This window comes from Ixodes scapularis, unplaced genomic scaffold (assembly GCF_016920785.2).
Source record: "Ixodes scapularis isolate PalLabHiFi unplaced genomic scaffold, ASM1692078v2 PGA_scaffold23__2_contigs__length_901104, whole genome shotgun sequence".
NCBI classification, from domain to species: Eukaryota; Metazoa; Arthropoda; class Arachnida; order Ixodida; family Ixodidae; genus Ixodes; species Ixodes scapularis.
In genome coordinates, this window is record NW_024609850.1 from 490,066 (window position 1) to 516,722 (window position 26,657).

At 49.1% G+C, this 26,657-nt stretch overlaps 2 pseudogenes; both read left to right on the forward strand.

Moving 5' to 3' along the window:
* Positions 1-1,721: 1,721 nt before the first annotated feature.
* Positions 1,722-2,706, forward strand: LOC115325112 (annotated as a pseudogene).
* A 1,426-nt stretch (positions 2,707-4,132) lies between these two features.
* Positions 4,133-5,184, forward strand: LOC121836294 (annotated as a pseudogene).
* The last annotated feature ends 21,473 nt before the right edge of the window (positions 5,185-26,657 follow it).

A 26,657-nucleotide genomic window follows, 5' to 3' on the forward strand; every position in this document is an offset into this window, starting at 1 on the left:
GAAATTGATGCACAAGCTGCTGAAGGACTGTAAAGGAGTACAATTTTACTTAGACGATGGCATTGTGTATGGAGCGTCTCAGCAAGAACACGACGATAATCTGCGCCACGTACTTACGTGCATTTCCCAGGCGGGAATGAAACTGAACAAGAAATGTGTTTTCAACGTAACGGAACTTGCGTTCTTGGGCCATCATCTTCCACGAGAGGCTTAGCACCCCTCTCATCTAAGGTGGATGCAGTCCTGAACTGTGAGACGCCGTCCGATCCAGCAAAGCTCAAGGCTTTCCTGGGGCTTGTCGAGTATTATAGTAAATTTATATGTCGTTGTTCCACTGTGGTTGAATCGTTGCGCCGGTTGCTCCGTAAGGGAATTCGCTTCGTCTGGTCCCCAGAGGCTGAGGCCACCTTCCAAAAAGTGAAGACGTGCTTGCTGCACGCGCCTATTCTTTCCATGTTTGACCCGACGTTGCCCATCGTCGTGGCACCAGACGCGTGCAACTACGGTTTGGGAGCCGTCCTCCAACTGCAGCACGGCAACAAGCTTTGTCCAGTCGCTTTCGCGTCGCGTTCACTTACAGACGCCGAAAGAAGGTATTCAACGGGAGAGAAGGAAGCCCTCGCCGTGCTTTGGGCGTGCGAAAATTGGCATATTTTTTGTGGGAGCGTCATTTCACCGTGCAGACAGATCATCAAGCCCTTGTTACCTTGTTGTCAAACCGAGGTTCAGATGTCCGACCTCTGCGCATCACTCGTTGGACATCGAGACTCCTAAACTATAATTTCAGGATTGAGTACAAGAAAGGCTCCACTAACGTTGTAGCCGATGCTTTTTCTCGTCTACCTGTATCTGACACAGAGAACGGCACTGTGTTTCAAGATGTCGTGTCTCTTATAGTGACCCCCCTGTCCAACACTGACCTCCAAGAGGCTACGGCCAATGACTTGGTTTTGCCCAGCGTGGTCAGGTATACTATCTCATCCTGGCCATCTGACATCACACCGGAGTTGAAGCCCTATTCTAACATCCGCGACCAGTTGTCACTGCACGAGGGAATCCTCTTCAAAGGAGAGAAGATTGTTGTTCCGGAGAGGTTACGCGATCAAGTAATTGAAATCGCACACGAAACACACCAGGGGATTTTCAGAACCATCGGCGCCACCCGAGACCAATATTGGTGGCTGTAGTATTTAAATTTTTCCATTTTAGTCATTGCCACACTAACCAGATGGCGCCTCTAACTGCCACACCAATACCCGTGGCCAGGCGGCGCTAGTATACACCCATCAGGCCATGCCCCCGGGTTGTTTCCTTCTAAATAAAAGAGTACATATTTGGACCCAGACGCTAGTGGACGTGTCCTCCTTCCTCCGGGCGTTCCCGCCCTTGGGCCCCGCCGGCGCCCGCCGCATCGCCTCGCTTCGGCATGTGAGACTGCATCCCTTTTTAGCAGGCCGCCTCGGCCCTGCGTTTTCTTTTTATTTCACGGGTGACCGATTTTAATTACTACATTTTTGGCGACGAGATTTACAACATTTTGGCGACTAAGGATGGGATAATTTTTTTTTCCGCATTTTGAACCCCCGCGCCCCCTGAGGCTTCGTTTCGCCGCTTTTCGTTGCGGCTCTGCTCTTCTTAGCAGCGTTTTTGAGCGTCCGAGCGGTTGGTTGCTCGTACTCCACGTCTAGACGGGACGTGTATTTTTTTTAACAAAGAACGGCGCCTTTGTCCGCTGTTTCCAAGATGGCGGTTGCTCAGGGTCGCGTTCCCGCCGAATTTCTCCCCACGCCCGGCGAACCGTCAATGTCGTGGCAGACGTGGAAGCGAGGTTTCTTGAATCACCTCAAGGCGATTGACGCCGAGGATTTCCCGCCGAAGCGGAAGAGGGCGATTTTGTTGTCTTTTTTAGGAGAGAAAGGAAATCGCGTAGTTGATGCGTTCAACCTAGCGGGTCCAGCCGTCAACGCGGCACAAGATGAGTTCCAGGTTTTGTTGTCCGCTTTGGACACCCACTTCGCTTCCGCTCAAAACGTCGTAGTTGAGCGTAGAAAGTTCGCCACGAGGGTACAGGGTCCAGGAGAGACCGTCCTCGAGTATCTGGAGGCGCTCAGACGCCTAGCATCGTTTTGCGACTACGGAGAGTCCTTGGAGAGCCGCGTCGCAGAAATGTTTATTTCGGGGATCCGTAACGGGGAAGTCCAAGATCGTTTAATCAGAGAGTCCGACGGAGCAAACGCACCTAGCTTCGAGCGTGCTGTCCAGTTAGCGCAGCAGTTTGAGCGGACGTCTCGTGATTGCGATCTCTTCCGACGCTTGTCGTTAGACTCGAGTCCGAACACGCCGCACGTGGTCGATCGGATTCAAGATGGACGCGGTCGCGACCGGGATGGTCAACATGGTGGGCAGTCACCCCGCCACCGCGGGTCTTCTTCCCCGAGGCGTAAGCGTCTTCCTCCTCCCCCTTCTCCGTCGACACGCGAGCGTTGCGCGAGCCATCTCGCTCCTCTCGTCCGAGGCGCCAGCCTCTCCCTCCTTCGTCGGGACGCGAGCGGCCCCTTCCTCCTTCCCCGCCGCGTCGAGAGCGAGACCGCCGGCAATCGCGAGTTCCCTCCCGACAGTTCTTCCGTGCGCGCTAGAGTTGCGCATTCAGCCTCGGCGAGTGGCCGTAGCGCCGGCTTTCCCGCACGCCACGGATGCTTTGCTCCTCACGTGACTAAATTTGGCGAATAGCGGCGCCGCGCGCGCCGCCGCGCGTGGAAAACAGGAGAGGAGCAAAAGGAGGCGGAAAGCAGGGGAACATACGCCGGGGCGCGAGAGACGTCGGCGTAGCGACCGTAAAGGTGGCTTTCTTGCACCCCACCAGATGCTTTGCTCCTCACGTGATGGATCTCGGCGAATAGCGGCGTGGCGGCGCGGGGAAAACAAATGCGTAACTCTGGCTCCCGTAGGGAGCCTACGTAGGGAGCCTATACACCTTTTCCGTCTAACCTCGACCCAGCGCGTAACGTGCGTAGCCTCGACTCGGCGCACAGCGGGAGTAGTTCTTCCGGTTCTAACACTTCCGGTATGCGGGAGCAGGCCTATAGCCGGCTGGCAAGAGACTGAAGTGGTGCGCGTTAAATGGGTTTTGAAGCCCTTGACAGCGAAGTGAGTAGTAATAAGGTGGGTTAATACGTCGATGTATCATGTCCGCGCATATTTGGACATCGGGCTGCCACTGCGCAGTCGTTGGCTGCAGCAGCAATTTCCGAAAACCGAAGATAGCGTGCGACAAATTGTGCACCGAACACAAGAAGTCGCAAAGCGAATGCGGCTGTGACGTATACACTTTGCATCGCTTCCCCGCTGATAGCAGCGGGAAAGCGATGCAATATCAGCACATAAAAAAAGCGAATAGGCAGTATAGAAACGGACATCTACAAGTGCAGTAATAGTCCTCGACAAGTCAAATGTAGAACGAATTTTGCAGCTTGTGGTGCAAATGCAAGACCCTGGGTGTAATGATTGTTATTGGCTACTCAAGTTTTGTTTTTCATTCCGTTCATTCCTACGAAAATGTGCACTATAATTTTGTGTGTTGCTCGGTAGCGACGCCCGTTAAAATACGTTAATGGAAACAGTACGAAAAGAGGGCGCATAATCGGTGTCGCCCTCCCCCCCCCCCCCCCTTTCACTCCCATCTCCTGAATAGTTCCGACGCATCTGGGCGTCATACGAAGTAGAGATGTCCCGGTAACTAGCGATCGTACTTCGACGGTGCACCATAACAATAAACCGTTCGGCCCGCGTCGCCAACTCCCCATTGTGAGTATTTCTACGATTAAACGATGATACTTCTATGCCCAGGGTCGCCCTCGCTCGCGCATAGAAACCCTCCGTTAGTCATTCGCAGGAGGCTGTCATTCTTCACAAACAACAACACGCGAAGAGTAAACACTGGTAAACGCCCTCAGGAAAAGTGAACATGCCTCCGATTTCGATTACCGGCGACGCTGGCGACGAACCTCTCGGCGCTGTTGGCGCAACAACGGGCGCCATGAAGGCGAATAAACACGCCAGAACACAAGAATGATTCACACTTTCAATAACAACCAAATTAAGAACTCACTAAAGGGAAAACAATGAAGATACGATGCACTGGGTCAATGGGGAGAACGCGGGAGCTAGGAACAACGCTGCTCTCCGCATACCAAAATGGGCGCACAACAACCGTACGCCAGACGGCGCGGCTGTCGCTGCAACACGCAAGATGGCGACGACTACGCGGAAAAGGTGAGGAACTCTAGTGCGCGCCCACGCGATCCTCCACCTGGCGCGCGTTTTTCTCGTTCGCGAGGACGGTTGTTTTTTCTGTGGCAGACGAAGCCACCCCCGAGATGAGTGCCCAGCATCTGGAGCCACATGTTTCTCGTGTGGCCGTGTGGGACACTTCGCAAATGTGTGTCGAAGCCGTCCGAGGCGCGACCGGGATCAACGTCAACTGGCCCTTCCTTCTGGGCGGCGGGCTTCTGCCCGCGGCTACTACGAGCGTCGACAAGCTGGTCCGACGGGCACCCCCGTGCGAGGCGTCAACACGTTCTCGGACGACGACGAGCTGCGGCCCAGCGTCTACACAGTGGGGTCGCCTGGAGGTCGTCAGGAGCAACGACCCCGTCCCCAGCGCCGGAGCTTCACGGCCGATGTAGAGGTGGAAGGTTTCCCTCTTCCCATACTTATCGACACCGGCGCTGAAGTTTCAATTCTGTCAAATGCGACTTTCAACCGCATTAATCGGAGCGGCCGCATCAGGTTATCGAAGCCGCCGCGCACTTTGGTGCACGACCTAAAAGGTTCGATTCCAGTTTTGGGATGCTTCCACTCGAACGTCGTGTTCAAGGATCGATTCGCGACCATTTTTTTCTACGTTGTACGCAACGGTCGTTCTCTACTTGGAGTTGACGCGGTGCATGACCTGAAGATCATCTTGTCCGGCGTACCGCTAAAATGTTTTCACATCGACGCCGCTGCTTCCGGTACAGCCGTCCCGGGACATTCAACCGAGGCTGAGGTCCCGCAGACACCGTCCACCGATTTTTCTGGTGCGTTCAGAACTTCGTCGTCAGCTGTTCCCGCAGCCCAAGGTCCGTCGACCTCTTCCAGTGACCGCTCCCCATCGTCGGTGAGCGATTGTTCCAAGCTTCCTCCCGGTTTCGAGAAGTTTGAAGATCTTTTTTCGTCCGAGTTGGGTCTGGTCGTAAACCAGACACATACCATCACTGTCCGTCGTCATGTTCCGCCTGTTCAGGCGAAGCTCCGTCGTTTACCGTTCACGCTGCGCGAGTCCGTAACGGCCGAGATCCAGAAGCGCGAACGTCAGGGCGTGATCGAGCGCATCAGCGCCTCCGAGTGGGTCTCGCCGATCGTAGTCGTAAAGAAGGAAGACGGCGGTATCCGCCTGTGCGTTGATCTTCGGGCTCCCAACTGCGCGGTCGTGATCGACTCTTTCCCACTACCGCATATCGACGAGCTCCTAAACTCACTCAGAGGAGCATCTTGCTTTTCCAAGCTCGACCTCGCGTCAGCCTACCATCAAGTGCGACTCGACCCCAAGAGTCGAGACCTCACAGCGTTTATCACGCACGAGGGTTTATTTCGCTTCAAGCGTGTCTGCTTTGGCTTGGCCTCCGCGCCAGCCGCGTTCCAACAAGTTATGTCGAAGATCCTAAAGGACTGCCCCGGCGTACAATTCTACTTAGACGACGTGATCGTCTACGGATCGACACCTCAAGAGCATGACGCGCACCTGCGCGAAGTCTTCCGACGGATCAAGTCCGCCGGCATGAAGTTGAACCGAAAGGCGGTTTTCCGCGTTCCAACGTTATCTTTTCTCGGCCATAGTCTATCCGCGGAAGGCGTAGCGCCCCTTCCGTCCAAGATAGAAGCCGTTCTGAACTTTCCTACACCGTCCGATCCGACGCAACTTAAGGCATTCCTCGGTCTAGTGGAATATTACAGCAAATTTATTCCACACTGCGCGACAGTAGTCGAACCGATGCGTCGTTTGTTGCGCAAAGGCAACTCTTTTTCTTGGACTACTGACGTTGAGAGCGCCTTCCAAGAAGTTAAGACTGCTCTCCAAAAAGCACCTATTTTAACAATGTTCGACCCGACGTTACCGGTCATCGTGTCGACCGATGCCTCGAACTACGGCCTTGGAGCAGTTCTGCAAGAGGAGCACGGGCAGAAGCTCAAGACCGTGGCCTTTGCAAGCCGTTCCTTGACGGACACCGAGCGAAGGTATTCCGTGGGAGAAAAGGTGGCCCTGGCGATCCTGTGGTCGTGCGAGAAGTGTCATACGTACCTATGGGGAAGACAGTTCACCATCCGCACCGACCATCGCGCACTCGTCACCCTCATGTCTACGCAGGGCACCGGAGTCCGACCGCTACGTATCAGCCGTTGGACAGCTCGTTTATTCAACTACAACTTCGTCATGGAGTACCGCAAGGGAGCTGACAACACCGTTGCCGACGCACTGTCCCGTCTGCCCGTCAAGGACACCGAAAACGGCACGAAGTTTCCCGAAGAAGTTTTTTCTATTGTCTGCGCCTCACTAAACCAGCGCGACTTCCAAGATGCGACAGCTCGTGACCCCATTCTACCGAAGGTCATGGACTACATCTCTTCATCATGGCCAGCTGAAGACAAGCTGCCTCCAAAGTTCAAGCCCTACTTCGTAGTCCGAGAACAGCTGTCCCAGGTGGATGGACTGCTGTTTAATGCCGAAAAGATCGTCGTGCCGACCAGTCTACGTGACCAGGTCATCGAGATAATAATAATAATAATCTTTATTTCCATTTAAAGAAATGGTGGAGCGAAAGGGGAAAAGCTTCAACAAGAAGCTTGACTGGCTCTCAGCCCCATAGCGCACAAAACCCACCAAGGGATCACGAGGACCACAAGCCTCATCAAAGAACTCTACTGGTGGCCTCAAGTATCTCTACACATCAAGCAATATGTCCAACATTGCACCATCTGTCAGTCTACGGACAAACCTGCAAAGGCATTCCGAGCACCCTTACAGCCAGTCGATTTTCCATCTCGTCCTCGGACGAAGTTAGGTATGGACATCGTTGGTCCGTTCGAACGCGCACCGCGCAACGAACGTTTCTTCGTAACTCTTGTGGACTACCACAGCAAATGGTCAGAGGTCATGAGTGTCCACAACGTCATGACTGTGTCTGTGGTAGGCTTTCTAAAGACTGTTTTTGCACGAGAGGGGTTGCCAGAAGAAATAGTCACCGACAACGGCCCCCAGTTCATCTCCAGGGAATTTACAGAATTCCTCAAGAGTCAGGGTATTCGTAATCTCAGGTCATCCCTGTACCATCCTCAAGCGAATGGACAAGTACAGCGCTTGAACCGTGTCTTGAAGTCCACTATTCAGTTGGCTGTCGTACAGCAACGCAACCTCCGAGAAGCCGTCACGGAATACTTAGGAGTGTACCGTGCCACACGTCATGCTGCGACAGGAGAGACTCCTGCGTTCTTGCTTCACGGCAGGAACCATCGCAATCGTCTTCATCTTTTGGGGCGTCCAGTCCCCGACCCACAAGTTCCAAGATCCATAGTCCAAGAAAGGCTTCCACAGACAATCAAGAAATATCAAGAACGACTAAAGATGTATTCAGACAGAAGACGTGCTGTCAAGCGACCTACATTCATTCCTGGACAGACCGTCAAGGTCAACAAACCTTGTCACAGAGGAAAGTTACAGATGAAGTATGCTGCTCCGCAGAAAATCCAAGACCAAGTGGGTCCAGCTACATACCGGCTGGACGATGGAGCCACCTGGCATGCTTCGAAGTTAACGCACACAACTCTCTAACCTTCATCGACAAGAACGTCTTGGTTCCGGGAAGATTTGTTCCCCCCGGACCCCCCTTTTTTCCCTGCAGTTGTTCCGCCTGCAGTCTGGCCGGCTTCCCCAGAGCCGCCTGTTCCTGTTCTTGGTCCGGCCAGCCCGGACACCACCAATCCAGACCCTGAGGGTCAACGTCCTGATTCTGGCCTGAATCCCGAGGCCCCTCCTCCTTTTCCTGAGGATCCTGTTCCAGCTGGGAGTCCCCTCCCCGAGGGTCTTGCAGAGGTGCAACCTGTGCCCGAGGAGAATGCTCAGTCCCCTGAGCAGAGCCTGACTCCTGGGACGTCGCCAGACAACAGCTGGTCAGAAGCCAGCTGGTCCTCCAGCCGCACAGAGACGGCTACCGAGGGTGCAGCTTCTGGCACCTCCTTCGAAGGTGCACCAGTTCCGGTACCAACGCCGTCCCCAGTGAGAGTGCCATCGGCTTCAGGCAGTGAGCCAACACCCCCGTTGGATCCTCCAGAAACCCAGGGACAGGGTCCCGACACATCCACTACCCTACAAGAGAGTCGCCCACGTCGAACTCAGCGACTGCCAGGACGCTTTAAAGCCTATGTGATGACTCTAAAGGACCTTTTAAGTTAATTTCAACAAGTGTATATAGGAATCAATGGACATTAACCAGAACCAACCTCAGTGAATTTTTTTTTTGTGTGTGGTGACAGACATTTCAGAAGACAACTACTTCGAGTGCTACTACATGTTCATGAACATTTGTTTTATGAGCAGTTTTCGCTTTTATGTCCTGCAGCATGCAGTGAGCATTGTATAACTGGCTAATCGCACAGTGTCTTGCCTTAATTTTTGTTTCATTGCCAAATGTCTTGCCCAATTTTCATTTTTGCCCTGAGGTTTCAGCCTTACTAGATATAATGTGTCTTAATCTTGTTGCGTCGCTTAGGCGCCATTGTCAAACTATGCTTTGCATTTTTCATTTTTGTCTCCATTGAACACTTTAACTGATACTGTCAGTTCAGTCTTTTCTTTCCCCTGTGGTGTTTGCTTTTGTCTCAGAGACTATAGCTGCTTTTGTACAGACAGCCTTCCCTATTTTTTCCTAAGAGAGGGAAGGATCGGTATTTATTTTTTTTTAAGGAAAGGAAAGTGTAGTGTTTAAATTTTTCCATTTTAGTCATTGCCACACTAACCAGATGGCGCCACTAACTGCCACACCAATACCCGTGGCCAGGCGGCGCTAGTATACACCCATCGGGCCATGCCCCCGGGTTGTTTCCTTCTAAATAAAAGAGTACATATTTGGGCCCAGACGCTAGTGGACGTGTCCTCCTTCCTCCGGGCGTTCCCGCCCTTGGGCCCCGCCGGCGCCCGCCGCATCGCCTCGCTTCGGCATGGGAGACTGCATCACTTTTTAGCAGGCCGCCTCGGCCCTGCGTTTCCTTTTTATTTCATGGGTGACCGATTTTAATTACTACATTTTCGGCGACGAGATTTACAACAGTGGCCTCTGATGAATCAAAACATTAAGGTTAAAGTGGAGAACTGCACTGTCTGCCACTCTACAGACAAGACTGTAAAGGCAGCGCCTGCACCGTTACAACCCGTCCAGTTTCCCCAGTAGCCTTGGGAGAAACTCGGACTTGATATCGTTGGACCTGTGGAGCGTGCACCTCCTAGTCAACGGTTTTTCATTGTATTAATCGATTACCACTCGAAGTGGCCAGAGGTTCGAGCTGTACCTTCTGTCACAACGACAACAGTCGTCAACTTTCTTAAGGATGTCTTCTCTCGTGAGAGACTGCCGTTACAGATTGTCTCCGACAACGGAGTTCAATTCCTTTCGCATGAGTTTCAAGAGTATCTCCGCTTACATGGCATTAAGCATATCAAAACATCCTTATACCACCCTCAGGCCAACGGCCAAGTAGAAAGGTTTAACCGAGTCCTAAAATCTTGGCTCCAGTTAGCTGTGGTCGAAGGCCGCCCGCTTCCGGACGCTGTCCGCGACCACCTGGAAGCCTACCGTAGGACGTGCCACCCAGCAACAGGTCAACCACCCTCCCTTCTACTTCATGGACGAATTCATCGTTCAAGGCTGGATGTACAGGACTTGCCTACACGACAAGTTCCAGTAACCCTTCCTTCAGAACGAGAACAGCTGTCCGCTAAAGTCCACCACTATCAAGATAAGATGAAGTCGTACTCCGACCGTCGTCGAGCTGTAAGACGACCTCTGTTTCAGGCGGGGCAAGCTGTTCGGGTTTTTCAGCCTCGACACCAAGATAAGTTGACAAGCAGATATTCAGAACCTCAAGTCATCGAAGCCCAAATCGGTCCAGCCACTTACGAGTTTTCTGATGGTCGCAGATGGAATGCTGCGAAGTTGACGAAGGCATCCGTGAACATTCAGCAAGGACACAATGACGACTTTGGTTTTGACTGGGATGATGACGATTTTTTCCCAATCACCCAGCCGATGCACTTTTATAACTCATCTACATCAAATGCAAGTTTCATTCCAGTGGTGAGACAACCACCACAAAGGGACTTACTTCATGATCCTGTACTGGTTGAGGAACCACCATCCCCTGACATCACCCCAGTGCCTGGTCCGGTGACAGAACCATCACTTAACGTCGCCACGCCTGTTTTTCTTTTGGATCCTGGACAAGCCTGCGCCCAGGGCCCAGGTTCGGCTCTTCCAGATCTGGGGCAGTACTCGTCACCGGCTGTTCCTGGTGATTCAGCTCTGTCCCACCCCACCTTCCAGCGGCATAGCATCATCGATGCAACCCATCGAAGGCAGCACGAGGGAGTGCAGTGATAGCATAGGTGATGGGAGGGCCCCACTTGTAGGAAGTGCTCCAGCTACTTTGAGTGATCCAGCTACAGCTCTAACAGAAAGTCAAGGTCGACCAGTCCGCCAGACCCGACCTCCAGTGTACCTCAAAGACTATATGCAGCTCATTGGTGCTACGGCTGTCTTCTATTCAAAATGACCATATAGTGATATCGATGGAAAACTTTGAAGAGAGACATATGCCGACTCCAGTGTCTGTGCAGCTTTTGTAATGAACATTTTTTTATGAACATATTTTTTTTTCCATTTACGTTGGTATAGGTTTTTTTTTCTTTTCCGCGGCGATGAGCAAAGACAATCTTGTCATTTTTTTTTCTCACGAAAGAGAGGAAATAAGTGAAATAGAGAAATCTCGTCATTTCGTATGACGTTGAATTTGTTAGAAGCATAAAATTCTCCAGTTTCTTTTTTTTAAGGAAGGAAGAATGTAGTGTTTTCAAATTCTTCTACTTCCTCGTCCAATCGAAGTAGATGGCGCGACTGTGCGCCCTGAAGAAGAAAAAGAAAAAGAGGGAGCAGGGGAAATCATTCGAGAAAGATTCTGCCTGACAGATCGTGTGTCCTGTGTGATTCTCTCGTTCGGGATGAGTTCGCTCGACTCAACTGGCTACCGCCGGCAGAACTTCAAATGACGTGAGTTGGCTTGGAGCAACCTCTCCTAGGCTACGTTGTGATGAACACTCGGCTCAGCGACGTATGCCCCATAGGAGATTCACCTCGCAAAATACAAAAGGGACCCTGGTGGTTGAGCTGAGCCCGGGGTATGTTTGGACCCTTCGGGGCCCCCGGGCAAGGCAATACACCGCTTCGGCCCCTGCTTTTCGTAGACGGGTGTCCTGGCTTGGCCCGACCAGGATGATTCAGTCAGTCGCCTCTTCTACCCTCTTCTTCCTTCTTTCACTTTTTCTCCCACCTCTTTCTCTTTTCTTCTCCACTCTCTTCCTTCGTTTTTCTTAGGCGGCAAGGGCCAACCTTGAGTGGAAGCAGGACCTGTCCCTGCAACCACGCTAGGGTGTAGTGCCCGGGCAGCACTGGTAGTGTAATTGTGTCAGCCAAGCCTTTGTTGCTATGGCACATTACCTACCCCCTTGTTGGGCTCCCTGGTGGGCGGTGCACCCGGGCACTGAATTTTTTCCCCCATCTCTATGGGTCTGCACAAAAAATCCTTTCTTGATCGGCCCCCGACAGGGGGTCGCACCGAAGCTTCTACCTCGCACGAGACACATTCTTCTCCACCTAGATTCCCGAAATTCTTGGTACTCCACTCTGAAAGTGACAAACCGCTCTCGAAAATGTCACCATTTATTGTTGCAAAAGTCCTTGAGAAGTCCTTGAGAGTGTGATTGGAAAGAATTTCAAGGCTAAAAAATTGGCATCTGGCGATTTACTTGTTGAAATTGAGACCAGCCACCAGAGTTCTGTGCTCCTTGCACTCAACTCCGTGTCGGACTACAAGGTTACCGTGACACCCCACAAGACATTGAACACCATCCAAGGAGTCATCTCGGAGGACGACCTTCTGGACGCGTCTGAGAGCGAAGTAGTGGAGGGCCTTTCTGACCAGGGGGTTGTAGCTGCAAGGCACATCTCCTTGCGTCGTGATGGTCAAGAGCTGAAGACGAGGCACATTCTGCTTACCTTTGAGGCCACCACACTTCCCGAGTCCGTGAAAGCCGGATACCTTTACCGCAGAGTTCGTCCGTACGTTCCAAACCCCAGAAGGTGCTTCAACTGCCGAAGATTTGGACGTGGCTCACAGAACTGCCCCGGCAAAGCCACATGTGCTAAGTGTGGCAAAACTGACCATGCAGCAGACTCTTGCTCCAACGACGCAGTCTGTATAAATTGCAAAGAACCCCACCCTGCTTACTCCAGATCGTGTAAGACGTGGAAAGATGAGAAGGAAATTCTTACCCTTAAAGTGAAAGAAAACCTCTCATACCCAGAGGCGCGTCGCCGCTTCGCGTTTTTGCGCAAGGGTGGCTTTGCACAGGTGGTGCAGCGGGGACCTGCACCACTGAAGGTTGCAGTGGCAACTCAGACATCCTTCCAGGATGCTAGGAAGCCACTGCAGTCCCCAACACCCCAGCTGAAGCCTAAGCTTCCTGGGCGTTCACTCTCGGCTGGCAGGCCTACATCCTCCTCCAGCGAGAGTTGTTCCTCTTCCACGGGGCAGCAGCCTGTCCCCTCTCATGTAGAGGGCTCACTGGCTGTTTCTCCTACCCAAGATGGGGCTGTGTCCGCACCTGTCAGTGCTTCGCGGTCTCCTTCCAAGGAAAGGGGATCACGCTTCCGACCGAATTCTTCGGAGGGAGCGTCCTCATCCATGGAGCGGCACGATTCTTGTGCCACTGCTCCAGCACCCAAAGGGCAAGAGCAGGTGGGCTTGGGCGACTGCCTGCCCAGTACCTCTGCTCCTCCGGTTGGTGGAGGTCGGGGCCGGGGTTTTCCACCTCGTGCCCAGAGCCTCCCTAAACCGGCTAGAACAGCCTCCGCCCAGGAGGCAGAACCAATAAAGGAGGGTGCCGACCCACCCACTCCTGCGTCTGACCCAGACGACATGGAGTGGCAGGTCCCCAAGGGCAAGCACAAGAGCAAAAAACCAATTGTACCACCGAAGTGATAATTATACTTTGCAAGGCTGGTATGCTCTCTCAACAGGAATATCATCCTGCATCTTCAGTCACTACACTAACCTCACATCACCAAGTGATCTTGCTCATTCCCATTGCTCCACCTACTCTTAGGGACCAGCCGAGACAGAGGAGTAACGGCGACTCCCTCGCCAGTGGCCTCGGCCCAAGGTCTCGACGCCCTTGGAGGTCGGAGGGGCAGTTCCATATCCAGGGGTGGCCAAGCTGACCCGGCCTAAGAGCCGCAAAGGAAACCATGAAACTTCTAAGAGCCGCCTAAAAGGGGGGGGGGGGGGGTAAAACAAACACCGCTGCCTGGTTATCGCCCCCCCTCCCCTCTTCCGAAAGCATAAAAAAGCAACTTGCAGGTCACAACTGCAAGCCGGCAAACATAACAATGAAAATGTTCCTGGTTCTTTGTGAACTTGAACGTAACGTCTGTGACTAGTAGAAGCTATGATCAACCCGGACTTCCGCGACCTTCATCAAGAAACAAAATGTAGGGAACACCCTTTATCTAAAGGGGTCAAGTATCACCGGCGAGTGACAAAGGCCGCGAGACAGAACATTTCCTCGACCCCAAGCCAAAGTGCATGCATGTTTTGAGAGTCCCTGCCCTCTCAGAACAATCGAAGTAACAGGATCTGTGGAAACATACCAGTGAAAAGCGGTTTGACTGCGAGGGGGCACAAGGCTGCCAAACCGCAAGCTGTTCTTTATTCTGCAATCCTTTCCTTTTTTCCTGGGGAAATGCGGAAAGGGGCGGGGGGGGGGGGGGGGGTCCCTTTACAAGGGATCCGCGAGCCGCACCGTGACCAGCAAAGAGCCGCATGCGGCTCACGAGCCGCGGTTTGGCCAGCCCTGATATAGACCAACCAAAGGACCACTGGCGACTCCCTCGCCTGGGGTTTATTTTTAATTGTTTTTCCCCAAAGGTTCGGTCGGAGCTGCCTTCTTGCAGACTCATTAAGTCATCATTCATGTTCATTTCCACTTTAACTAAATTTACCTCCTGTGACTGGTTTAGTTTTGCTCTAGCTACCATTACACGAAGCTTGTGACTTTCTCGTAAAAAGCTAACTGCCTAACATTAATCATGTCTGTTTTTTTTTTTACAATGGAACTGTCGTGGACTTTTTTCCAATTATGACGACATCACCTTTTTATTAAATGAACACCGCCCTGCTGCCTGTTGTTTGCAGGAGACGCACCTTAAGGAAAGTCACTCAAATGTGCTTAGACACTTCAAAGTGTTCAGGAAAGGTGGGTTAAACGCCTCTGTGGCTTTCGGTGGTGTTGCAGTGGTTGTCCAACGCATGGTGCCGTCCACTGAAGTGGCTTTGCAAACCTCTCTCGAGGCCGTCGCTGTCCGTATGCTGCTCGACCGCGTGATTACCGTCTTCTCAGTGTACATCTCCCCGGGATATCAGCTGCATTACGAGGAGCTAGATAATCTAATTAGCCAGCTTCCGGTGCCTTACATTATTTTAGGTGATTTTAATGCACACAATCCTTTGTGGGGAAGCTGTAGAAGAGATTATCGAGGGGCACTCGTTGAACGGTTTCTTCTTTCGACAGGATTGTGTCTGCTCAACACAAAAGAAGCCACTCATTTTAGTTCAGCAACTTGTAGTTTTACTTCCATTGATCTTTCATTTTGTCATCCTTCGCTGTACACCTTGCTTTTATGGAAGGTCATCCAAAATCCATATGGGAGTGACCACTTTCCACTCATTTTAGAGTTTAACCATCCTCCTGCTGGTCTTTTAACACGTACCCCTCGTTGGAAGCTTGAAAAGGCTGACTGGTCAATCTTTACAGAAGCCTCACTTATAGCATGTTTATCCCTTGATGATCTTTCCATCGACGATGTCACCGAGCACATTACTCAGCACATCTTGCAGGCCGCTATGCTTGCCATTCCCATGACGTCCTCACATCTTCCAAAAAGGCCAAAGCCGTGGTGGAACGAAGACTGCCGCCAGGCAAAGAAAGAACAGAATTGTGCATGGGGTATTCTCAGACGTTATCCCACGGCAAATAACCTGATCGGTTTTAAGAAGAAAAGAGCGCAAGCGAGGTATATCCGACGGCGAGCCAAGCGGCAAAGCTTTAGAGTGTATGCTTCCTCAATTAATAGCAGTGCATCCTCGAAGGAAGTTTGGGACCGTGTGCATAAAATTGAAGGCTCCTACCGGGTATTTTCTGTCCCACTCCTGAACCACAACGGAGTATGCCCTGCCAGCCTAGAAGAACAGGCGAATGTCCTTGGTGAGCATTTCGAATTTGTTTCAAGTTCTCAGCATTATACTCGGTCATTTCAGCGACACAAGCTACAGACAGAGAAAAAGGCAGTTCCTTTGTCAGGTGGCTTGCAGGAGCCCTATAATTCACTATTTACACTTTTTGAACTACTGCTGGTACTCCGTTCAACCAAACAGACGGCTCCTGGGCCAGATGGCATTCATTACAAAATGCTTCAGCACCTCCATCCATCAACTCTTGAGCTTGTTTTATATTTGTTCAACCGCATTTGGCTTGAAGGTTGCTTCCCCTCATCTTGGAAGGTGGCTATCGTAATTCCCTTGCTGAAGCCAGGAAAGGATCCTACCTGTGCATCTAGCTTTAGGCCGATAGCTCTCACGAGTTGTTTTTAAAAGACACTAGAAAGGATGATAAATAAAAGGCTTTTATTTTGTTTAGAAAGAAACAAGCTACTTGACCGTTACCAGTGTGGATTTCGCTCAGCTCGATCGACGGTTGACCATCTGGTCCGCTTTGAGACTGCTGTACGAGAGGCCTTTGTAAATAGACGGCATTGCTTCTCTGTCTTTTTTGACTTGGAAAAGGCATGTGATACAACTTGGCGGTACGGCATATTGCAGGATTTGTTCAACATTGGTCTTCGGGGCAGAATGCTAGGTGCCATCCATAGTTACCTTCGGGATCGCACTTTTCGTGTGAAGCTTGGGGAAACTCTTTCTAAAGAATTCTCGCAAGAAAATGGAGTCCCACAAGGCGGCGTGCTTAGCGTCACACTTTTTATCGTAAAAATGAATTCAATTTCTCGTATTATACCGCCTTTTGTTCAGTACTTGCTCTATGTTGATGATGTACAAATTTCAGTCTCATCTTGTAATCCGTCCATCTGTGAACGTCGACTTCAACTTGCGATCAACAATTTGGTCAAATGGGCGGATGTAAATGGTTTTAGGTTTTCTCCTGAGAAAACTGTTTGTGTGTGCTTCTCTCGTCGCCGCGGAATTTCACTTGAGCCTTCGTTAACTATGTATGAAGTCCCTATTGCAGTAAAGAACGAACACAAGTTTTTAGGTCTTATATTTGACTCAAAAATGACATTCATTCCACATGTTAAAAGCCTCAAAATGAACTGTGTAAAATCACTTAATATACTAAAGGTGTTGTCGCACGCATCCTGGGGGGCTGATCGGTGTTGTTTATTGCGCATCTACCGCTCAGTCGTACGGTCCCGACTTGATTATGGCTGTATTGTGTACGGCTCCGCACGGGCATCGGTTCTCAAGATGCTGGACCCCATTCATCATCAGGGGCTCCGACTTTCCACTGGTGCTTTTCGCACATCTCCAATACTCAGCCTATATGTAGAGGCAAATGAGCCCTCACTGGAGAAAAGGAGGTTTGAATTAGGCATCATGTACTCTCTGCGAATTAGGTCTGTTCCTGGTCACCCGACCCTGGACTGCGTAGAACAAGTACGCTATGAGCAGACTTTCATAACCAAGCCCTCATTTGTTCCACCTCTCGCCATGAGAATTCGTTCTTCTGCTGAGTCCGTAGGGCTGGACGTGCTACCCTCAGTTGTGCAACGCTTGAACTCAGTAACCCCTTGGGACCTCATGCCCATCCACTGTGAGTTGAAACTAACAAAATACAACAAGAAAGAGACTCCTAATGAAGTTATGAGGCAAGAATGGTTCGAACTTCAAGACCAGTACCGAGACTTCACAAGTTTCTAGACTGATGGGAGCAAAACTGATTCCTATGTAGGCTGCTCAGTGGTAGGGCCTTCCGCGAAGTGTGTCCAGAGAATTAACAATAATGCCTGTATTCTTTCCGCAGAGCTTTACGGCTTACTCCTTGCTATAGACCACATCCTTAAAAAGAAGATCCGTTAGTCAATTGTTTACACTGACTTGCTTAGTGCTTTACGAGCTCTGGGCACAACGGGGGATGTTCCTAATCCACTTGTTCTAGAAATAAGGAACCGGTTACTTTCAGCATCAGAAAGGAAGAAAGAAATAACATTGTGCTGGGTACCTTGCCATGTAGGGATCCCTGGGAATGAGGATGCTGACCGTACAGCGAGCACTGCTAAGGATTGACGAGTGGATCTGCACAAGATACCCTATAGAGATTATAGACATGCCCTGAAAAAATCTACAAAGTGCAAGTGGCAAGAGGAGTGGAATGAAGAAATGAACAATACGTTGCATACCGTAAAACCTTTAATTCAAGAATGGGAGAGTGCACGTCATCGTGAGCGATTTTATGAGGTGATATTATGTCGACTCCGAATCGGCCATACACGTCTTACCCATGGGCACCTGTTGCGAGGGGAGGATGCTCCGGAGTGTGAACACTCACATACCCTTAAGCATCCTGCACATTTTACTTGTATGCCCTTTGTATGACCAAGAACGCCACAGACACTTTGCTAAGGTTTACCAAGAGCATACACCATTACATCTCACCCTTTTACTCAGCGATGAGCCGTTGATTCCACACAAGTGTGTTTTCAACTTTCTTAAGGATGTAAGACTCCTGGACCAGCTATAATTTTAATAGTTTGTCGTATTCATTGCCACATCTTATGCGCTTGTACTCTCACGATCATTGTTTTATTAAATTACAAGCTACTATAGCTCTTTCTTCTCTTTAACCTTGATTTCAGCAATAGTCCTAGTTGTTGGCGCATTATAGCCTTAGTCGCTGCTGCGCCATTAAACCCCAATCAACCATTTTTTTAACAGGCCTGAGGGTTTTCACTAGGTCTATCTGATGCAGTAAGCATGTAACAGCTCTGCACTCAATAGTTGGCGAGCCATGCGCCGATTGTTCAAAAGCTTAGAGGCAGCGTCAAAGATTGATGTTAATTCAACATGCACGTTGACTATGTTCGGTACCCAGTGTTGTCTTGAAAAAGTTTCTATGGCACGCCCCTTAATTTATATGTGGGGAAGTGATTCACTGACATCAGCACTTTATGACTCGGCCAATAGACCTTTCTGGACAATCCCACATTGCCCCTTGACAATTCCATGTTGTGGTGCAAGGAGTAGTGGGGCTGCACCAATGTTGGCTTGGGCCAGCTCAGATGCTCAGTAATACGAGTTTCTTCGAATACGCCTTATATTGGTCCGAGTTACATTTTAAAATTTTAAGTTTCGAGGAAAAATAATAAAAGCTTCTTTCAACGTCGGGGCAACGGTCTGTGGGGTTATCCTTGTCCAGACACGACCTGAAGCACACCGCCCTACACCTTTTTACACCGGTGCAGGCAAATTGATTAAAGCTAAAATGCCCACTTCTTCAAATTGTACATGAAATATATTGCCAGATAAACAGTGACACACACGACGAGGCACATGCAGAAAAGTAAACAAGACAACTATCCGGAACCACAAGCTAGTTTGTGGCAAAATTGGACACTTCCATTGTACTGTAAAACCCTTCATGTTCACGAGCTCTTAAATTTCGCGAATTGAAAAATTTGTGCAATTAGAGTTTCAATGCAGGTGTCTAGAATTCGCAAAATTTAGTGGCTGCAATTAGTCCTCTTTGATGGATTCGCGAAAAATGGGGGCCGCGAAAATAAAAGGTTTCAGAGTATTTAAAAAGTGCGCAACGACACACGAACAAGAAAGATAAAGACACAGTGCTCCGTCTCCATCTTCCTTTCCAGTGTCTTGTTGCACATTTTAACTACTATGAATCACCAACTTTCCACCCTTGGGCAGTTCCAAATACTTTTTTTTTTGCCATGGAGCGGAATGGCATGGCTTCGACTTTCATTGCCCCATTGACAACAAAATGCATCTCAACTCGCTTATGCTGCACTCATTCATCTTTGCGAGGGCCCCCTTAAAACGCAAACCTCCAGCGGCGTAGGGGCCTGCCACAGCCCATAAGTTTCTGGCGGCCTCACTGATCATTTAACGAGCGTAGAACATTGAGAGGATGGAGTAGGCTGGTCAGCCCAGTGCAATTCTTCCTTTTTTTACCTGATCAAAAACTCTGGGATATTGGGAGCCCCGATTAGCGTGCGCAGCATTCTATCCATATTGATAGGCAACACCATTAATTTAGGTCATGTTCAAAAATGCATGCACTGTATTTGGCCGTGACAACATGTTGTCATTGAGGCTGGCACATCGAAACCTCAACGACAGCCAAAGGTACCCAAGCCGCTTTGCACGGCACTACACCGCTAGGATTACTTCGATTTTGCAAGGGGTCTCCTGTCACTATCTGGACATTGCCTAGCCCTCCATCTCATGTCTGGCAGTCTTTGAGCTTGCGTTGCTTCCCCATAGATTGTTCCATCTTTTTTTCCCTTGGTCCGCCGGTTGCCCTGTCTGGCCACTAACTGTCCCTGTTGACCACGCACGGTGTTTCTCCCACCGCTCACTAGGTCAAACCTTACCACCCTGCGGGGTCACACGTCGCATGCTCACTTTTCTCCACAAATACTTGTGGTCGCACGCAGCACACACACTAGACTCCGTCACGACAAAATCAACACAAGGTTGTCGCAGTGCTATGCACAAGTCGCTTCATCAAGACAAAGAAAAGGGGAACAATTTCTTGCCAGCGTTTTATTGTTACGCACTCTAGCTCCGTTCAGTTGCTACTAGCAAAACTTGTTCTTGCGGGTTATTTTTATCAAGAGTCTTTGCAAACCGATGAAATTCTTTCAAGCGGGTTTATATGCATCTACAAACTGCGGCAGTTTATCTTCAAATTCATCTTAAGGCCTGTCCAAACAGGAATCTGTGAGGCAACGCGACTCCGGCAAAAATCATAAAAGTTGAAGCGTCCGGCAGCTTGACGTCTGTTTGAACACCACCGACCCAAAATCGCAGCTTTCTTCAGCGTTTCGGTGACCTCTGTCTGGTGCTCGTCAGACTTCACTTTCACATGACATGCCACCTGCCAATGCTGTCCATCTGTTCTGACGGGCCCTTGTATCTTCGAGCAACGTTCACATCCTCAACTCGCAGCCAGAACAAGCGGCCACATGATCTGGAGCCAAATATACACCACAAATGTTGATCATAGTCATGCGCTGAGGTTGGCAAAGCACAGGACACACACTGAGTTACAGACATCTTTATGGTTAGGGTATTGTCGTCATTCCAGCGATTGGACACGGGCCACTACCAGAATGCTTGTTGAGCTATTGATTATCATGAGCCCAAACTCTGTGCTCATGCAATGCTCGGGTCGAATCTACGACCCACGTTCAAATATCACCATTAGGGGTACTGTGATCCCCAGTTCCGTCATCAAGTTTTGTGGACGAGAGATTCAAAGGAAACGCTCGCTTTTATCCTTCAAATTACACTGCAACAAAGGAGTTTCTTTGGTCAGTGGCGTTGCGTGTGAGTATACTGAGGCCCCAGTCTAGTGCCAGCAAGCTTGTGAAAAGTGAAAAACTTTCGAAGGGAACATCGTTCCACCGCCCTTTAAAAATGTTTTCTCAATGCTTGCGTGATCGAAATAGACCCGCGAGGACTCTATAGCATGATAGGGACTGCATAGTTAAAGAAACACGGTCTTCGTCCAGGAACATTATATGTGTGAAATTATGTATGAAACGTTGAAAACTAAGAATTCGAAAATCGGACCATTCGCGTAATCACTAGCTATGTCCCTTTTTTTTCCCCGTGAAAATTAGTTCATCTTCAGTCGTCGTAAAGCCAAAAGCGCGTAGATTTACACCAAACACTGACAGACTCTGACTATAATTGCCGAGGGGGGCGAGTGCGAATGCGAAGCGTCGTAGCGTGTACGACGCGTACGTAGGGTGACCACCTTCCCGATAGTCAAATGCGGGACACGCTGACAAGGGGGGGGGGGGTTCACAATGGCGGCGTCTAAGAAGGATGCATTGGAGGAAATGTATTACCACGCACACCACTAAATGTTGCTGAAAGCATATTATACACCTGCACTCTCCATTGCGGCCATTAAGTTCAAATAACTTTAACACCCAGTGATATATATATACATATATATATCTTTTTTTATTTTAATGACAAGTAAGCTATTAAATGTGTCTAAGTTTAAAACATCAAAATTTACTGCGACAGCGCTCAATGCATCAGAGGTAAAGAAGAAACAGTAAACCTTTTTTCGGCCTATTGTTTCCTGTCGATATACTTTTACCAACATACTCTTACTCAAATGCAGAACCTTATGTTTTTATTAAAATTTGGGCTTGGGCTAGTTGGCCCCACACTCAATTAAAAGGATAAAAGCCCGAACAAAACGAGGACAGTAATAAGGTGGAGAACTGGGTGCAGTTGGTGGACGTTATACATGTCCTGTCGTGTTTTTTCCTCTTCGTAGTCCGTGTTTTCTGAACTGTTTTCCCCATCATGTAAAACGAGGACAATAAAGACAGAAAGACGACAGGACAAGCGCTACCTCTTCACTAAAAATAGTTCACATCAACCCGTTCGCATTGACACAGTTTAATTTGAAAATAATTGCAATAATTTATATTGCACATTCCGGCTAGCAATTTTTCCTTGCAGTGCTTTTCCACCAGGGGGAGGGGCACCACAGCCCATGCGCGTCGATCTCCTGCAAGAACGACGGTCGCTTCCCGCAATGCTAGGATAGTAAATAGCGCACCATCGCGTTTAGACGATTACCAGAGACCTCCACGCTTCCCCGCGCCCATTTGTTTGGCAGCGCCATGAGATAAATTGTGAATTTTACGACAGCGTGAAATGCGGGGCATTTTGAACATTTTTGGATTATCTTGCGGGACGCGGGACACAAGCCCTCAATGCGGGACTCGCGGGACGGGTGGTCACCCTACGCGTACGTACTCGAACAGCCAGAGTCTCTTTCTCAAGTAGGAACATGTTCGTGCAACATATGCACGTTCAAATATTAGGGCGTTCGCTCGCGTCTTTAGACCCCACGGAGGCTAGCCATCAATCACGAAAGTCGGAAAGGCCTTTGATAACGGCTGGAATCAGCAGTGGCGATCAAGAAATCGGTTAAACGCAAACAACTAGCTAGCGGCACCGTGCTGTGCTGCGCCAGTGCCGTAGCGCGACAGAAACATTGGCGGCATAGGCGTGTACGCTTGGGCGTGAGGTGATGAGGAAAAATATATCTGTATACCGTAAATAAGTTCGGCGCTGCGCTCCCCCTGCGCGCGCTAAGCCTAAGGGGCACCGAGTAGCTATGTGCTCTGTCTAGGTTCGCTGGACGTACATTGGGAGTCACGGGCCTGTTTACTGTGAGAGCGTCGATCTCACTTCTAAATTTTCAGTTTTCTGGATTACACACCCGCGGCGTACCTTTAACTCGACTTCGGCGGGGCCGGCGTGGCAGCCAGAGCAGGCAAAGAAAGGCGCGTAGGGCGGCGGCGGCGGCGGCGTCTGCTCGCGGGCGTGGCTTGCAGGGGGTAACGCCGGAACAGCCGGGCGCGGAAGGTAAAGAGCGGACACTGCCATAGGCCCCAGCGGCCCAGATAGACCAGTGACAGGTAGCGCTCCTAGCGGGCGGTATTAAGCATAATCTGATTTCGTTTCCGGTCAAGTTAGTTTCGGTTTCGGTTTGGGCGTTTTTGCTTCGGTTCTCCAATACCCTTCTCTCTCTCTTTCCTCCCCGCCTCGCTCATCTCTCGGGAGCACCTTGACTCCCGAAGCCGCTGTTTTTTTGTTTTTTTTTTAGTACTGACACACTTTTGCTTTATTTTTTACGATAGAGTCCGTGCAAAATGTGTCAAACAATATTTCAACTTGCTTCACAAAGCAGAAGTATATATATTTCTTGATCTTTTTATATTGTAAAGCATTGAAGTTACACAATCACCGCATTGACTCCTGGCTGGTGGAACATTTTGGGGTCAACAACAGTAAGTGGTTCGAACACATTTTACTGGACCACATTCATGTACACATTATTTACTTCAGAAGCTCTGTATGTTTTATACGAAAGAGATCGATACTCACAAAAATAAATGAATATGAAGGACTTCGGCATTCGTACACTTCGTAATAGATTCTTAGCGGAACCAAGTTAACAAAACCCTTCCACGGAGAACATGCTGTATGATACATTCACTTTCACGCCGACTCGGGTACGGGAAGTAAGTGCAAAAATAAATAAGACATCGCTATCATTACCAGTCATAAGAGTATAATAACAGTGCGAAGCACACGCCGGATAGTACAAATTCTCGATTTCCTTCAAATATAAAAAAAACACCAATTTGCATAGCCTCAAACTCACTGCGGGCGAGCCATTACCAAACAATGAGAACTCTATTTGATATCTGACAAGATTCAACGTCCCTAAATATTCCCCGAAATTGTCCAGAAAAGAAATATGGCTTCAGAAAAAAGCGGCTAAAAAACTGTGGACAGTGGATACAAAAGTGGATATATTTTCTTTCAGATATTGTTATCCTCTATACACTATTTTCTATCGATTTTTTTTAGGAAGTGGACAAATATTTTTGTTAGGGAGCCGTGATACACATTCGCTGGAAAAAGGGGGAAACAAATATTTGGAGAGCAAGCTGCACCGCCCACTTAATCACTTTTTGTTTTTGGTTTGGCAACCGCCTCTGTTAATACGCTATTAACAGTTAAACCTGTCTCGTTCTTACTAGCCACTGAAGAGTGCAACCGAACTTTGTCCGAATTCCGGTTAAGAAATCAAACATGTCAACACAAGCGTATTCTGCAAAACAATTTTAAAAACCCTTTGTGGTACTCCCAGAGGAGTACCACAAAGGTACTCTTTTGTGGTACTCCCGGCGGCACACATTCCTCGAACATCTGTCACACTCTCTATTATGGGAAGAAAGTGATTTTCTAGTTCCTGAATGAAATGAAAGGCAGCCTATGATGGTACTACTAAGTTCCCGAAGAATTTTCCAGGCACGTGGTATGCTTTAGGAACAAGACAGTACTGGTGAGGCCTGGTCAAGTTATTAGACTCATCCGATAGCAGCTGAGAACAGCCACAGCTCTAAGTTGTCTGTTCAAGCAAAAGCTTGATCAAATAGCCCCAAACCTAATAAAAACGTGGACGAGTCATCAATTATGTTAGACCTGATGTCTGATGCCAGCTCAGAAATATCTTCTAGTGGCGGGAAGTTATCAGTTGGAAGACATTCCGCAATGTCTGAAATTAAACTTTGATGGTGCGAAGATATTTGCAACTCCTTTAGGAGGTCAGTCTTGTCATCTTCTACGTTTTCATTGTCCGACAGTTTGAACAGTTTCTTTATTCAGAGGTGTTTTAGTCCTGAGGTGAACTGATGCACATTTGGGTTTGTGTTGCAGCCCAGCATTTGTCGTATCTAGCTCCAAAAACGTTCTCAAGTGTGTCTTGCTGCAGGCGTCGTGCAAGTAAGAACTTAAAGTCATGGCTGCTTGAAAGCTCATCCCAGAGCATGAGGACACTTTTTATAGTAACTTGCCACCCAATTATGGCTTATGGCTGCCTCCTACTTTGGAACTGCCATGCTGAAATCCATCCGAGTTACTGGTGGAGAAAATCAAGTATTTGAGATTCTGCCGTCAGAATGGCATGACGCAACTTCTGCCCTGTCTTCTTGAATTTTTTAGCTATTTTGACAATCAAAAAGTATGTCCATCCTATCACAGAAATAGGCTGTAGCCATGGCTGCCTCAGGAAGTTTCTTTGCATAAACAAGAGATATGATTACATGAAAGTTTGAGGCACTCAGTACCTGTGGGGCACAATTTTCTTCCATGTTACAGGAAGGTTTTTGAATAAATGTGTCTCTCAGTAAGTTTCGGAGTCAATTGCAAGCTAATCTCATGGATAGAACAATGAAGTTCAACAATAGAAGACCGCTCAATGACCTCATTTCCAATGCAAAGTTTGTGGCCTTGGAGATTGCTTTGGTTGTTTTGGGAAGATGCGGAACATCAAAGACAAAGTAAACGTGTTCGTTGTCAACTTCAAAAAATGGCTTATCACCAGACACACCAAGCTTACGTTTGAAGCCCCCTAACCACAGACCACAGCCTTTACTGTGAAGCCAACAGTCTTAAAGGGGCGATGCACTGATATTTGTATTTTGCGCAAATACCGCTTAGAACGAATCCCTGACGTTAATGATCCCTAAAATATACCCGTTCGTTTTCACCACACGCAATCGAAGTCGCAGAAAAAAATAAAGAGAAACGAGCAGAGTTCACCCCCTCAACACGCAACCAGAAGAAGCGGCCCCGTGATCTGGAGCCGATTACATGCCGCCAATGTTGGTCAGTCATGCGCTGGGGTTGGCAAGGCACAGGACACGCGCTGAGTTCCAGACATTGTTATGGTTCGGCTGTTGTCGTCATTGCAGCGATTGGACACAGGACACTACCCGAATGTTTCTCGAGCTATCGATTATCACGAGCCCAAATCGAGTGTCCACGCCATGCTCGGGTCCAATCTATGAGCCGTATTCAAATATCGTCAGAACTTCCGCTTGGGCGAGTTGGTAATTCATGATAATGCTTCACAGCGCACAAGATCAGACACACTTAAAAAGGAAAATCCCGCATACACAGGAAGAACACTCACGCAGCGCTGACTGACAACTCAAATGTATTATGCATCATCTTCATCTTCATTCACTCCGATGCAAATGGCAGAGAAACAAAAAAACGAGGATCATATGAAAAAGAGAAAAGGCAAGAACAAAAAAGGATTAAAAACAAAATATAGAAGGAAGAAAAAATATAGATGGAAAAAAGTAATGAATTCCCTGTACAGCGGACGTTGCTACTGTGCTTTTTCTATATAGTTCAACTATTTTTCCGTTAAGGCTAGCGAAGGAGTGCTAACACATATTCTATCTAGCCTTACAATGTTAGCGGTTTCTACTATTTCCCGCGTCATTTTGTCCCTGCTCTGTCCCAGTATGGTGCATTTGTCTAGAGGGGAGAACATCCACACGCTCTGCAGTGGAGGCTTAAATGACCCGAGTTGGCATTTATGGCATTGTTGTGGTGCTCACGAAGTCGGTCATTTAGACAGCGACCCGTCT